Source organism: Echinops telfairi, unplaced genomic scaffold (genome assembly GCF_000313985.2).
Source record: "Echinops telfairi isolate 266 unplaced genomic scaffold, ASM31398v2 ScPeMD7_2280;HRSCAF=2840, whole genome shotgun sequence".
In the NCBI taxonomy this organism is placed as follows: Eukaryota; Metazoa; Chordata; class Mammalia; order Afrosoricida; family Tenrecidae; genus Echinops; species Echinops telfairi.
In genome coordinates this window covers 19696-21378 of record NW_022106178.1, presented here as the reverse complement: position 1 = coordinate 21378, position 1683 = coordinate 19696, and the positions used below count along the sequence as shown (strand labels likewise).

The 1683-nt window shown below is 46.8% G+C and overlaps 1 pseudogene; it reads left to right on the top strand.

Annotated features, from left to right (window-relative positions):
* Window positions 1–825: 825 nt before the first annotated feature.
* LOC115870663 overlaps window positions 826–1683 on the top strand; it is a 3463-nt pseudogene continuing 2605 nt past the window's right edge.

Below are 1683 nucleotides of genomic sequence, written 5' to 3'. Positions count from 1 at the left end.
GACGGAATCCAGCCCACCCAGCTTCTGCTTCAGGATTAGATCCACCAAGACCTTCCTGAGCCTTGGTGGCCCTCCTTAGTAATCAAGGGATGGACATCTTGATTTCGGAATTCTTTCCAATTCAAAAGCCCTACGAATGACTCCAGATCCTATTGTGATGACCGCATATAATTTATCAGAGGTTATTTTTTAACTTCGCATGTGTGCACCTTGGGCAATATTAATCATGTAAAATAAGAGTTCTCTCATGCATTATTTTCAGAAAAGGATGTGTGTCAGGGGAGGGGTGGGGCTAGTGCCGAGTCTGATATTCATACTGCACTTTGTTTTCGCAAAGAAACCAGTGTCTTTTACTGTGATGATGAATCCCACATGGACCAGTGGTTGCGTGCTAACATTCAGCCATCAGGCCACCCAGGAATGTCAGTGGGGCGACTTCACCATGTTTTATCTTTTGACATTAAGTGCCTTTGGCTCAGAGGGGCGGTTGTGAGCCCTGTCTTTCCCCTCTTCCCAAAGCCTTCAGTGAATGTGACTTGTGAGTGAAATGGGAAAACTGCTCAATTCCAAATGGACAAAGACCTCGAGTGAACTGTTCAGGGCCGCCAGTGTTTTGTAATGGCGAAGAAATCAGGTTGGCGTTTTGGCAGTGAAATATCAGATGCTCTGAATCATGCACAAGATTGAATAAATTGGCACCTGCTAACTGCGACCTCTGAGTCTGTTTTCTGTCTCCCTACCCCTTTGCATTCTTTTCAGGAAACAACTTTGGGGGTTTTGTTTCTTAGAAAATATTCCTGTCCACTAGCTGGTTGATGAGGAGTCATGGCGGCACTGTGGTGCAGCACTCTGCTTTGTGTAAGAAAGACTGGGCGATTTGCTTCCAGAAAGATCATAAAGCCTAGAAAACCTCTGGGCAGTCTCCATCACGTGGGGACATGAGGAGTCAGAATCAACTCAGCAGCACACAGCAGCAGCTGGTTGATAGTTTGGGTACATGGCAACTTACATACATTTTTCTTTTCCCCCAAAATCAATATGACTGTGCTGGGAAGCCTGTGATCACCTGGTTTCTTCTGGCCATAGTGGCTGATGCAGAGCCGGTTGGTGGGCCTGTAAACCACAGCTGCGTTATGCATCAGCCAAGCTGGCTCACCACTCCCTTGCTGAAGAGCAAGGGCTTCACCCCCAGGTCACAATAGTCAGGGTCCGGCTGTGATCCCCCAGTCCTGCACACCCACCGGCCACCTCCCGCTTGTCACATGAAGGCAACAGCCAGTCCTTACATCAGTTGTTCAAAACGGAGTCAAAATAATCCTCCTGGCTGTTGTGAAGACAGCCTGGGGCTGTGTGCACAGCCTCCTGACACGGAAGCATTCGCCCCAAGCCAGCCTTGCTACTATGCAGTGCGAGCTGCACCTGCTGGTCCATCACCCTGAGGATGGAAAATGTTTCTCTCCAAACTATCACCACCAGTTAGTTGGGGCCAAAAAAACCCAAGGCATTTCCTCTACTGAAAAGCTAATTCAGGAAATAAGATATTTTGTTACTTTGGAAGTTGCCACTCTCTAAGTACAGTTTCTGTTTTTACTTGTTACCTCCCACCTGCATATATTTTTTACATCATTATATTTATAGTGCGTGTGTGTATTTGTTTTGAATCCCTCTGGTTAATTAATGTCA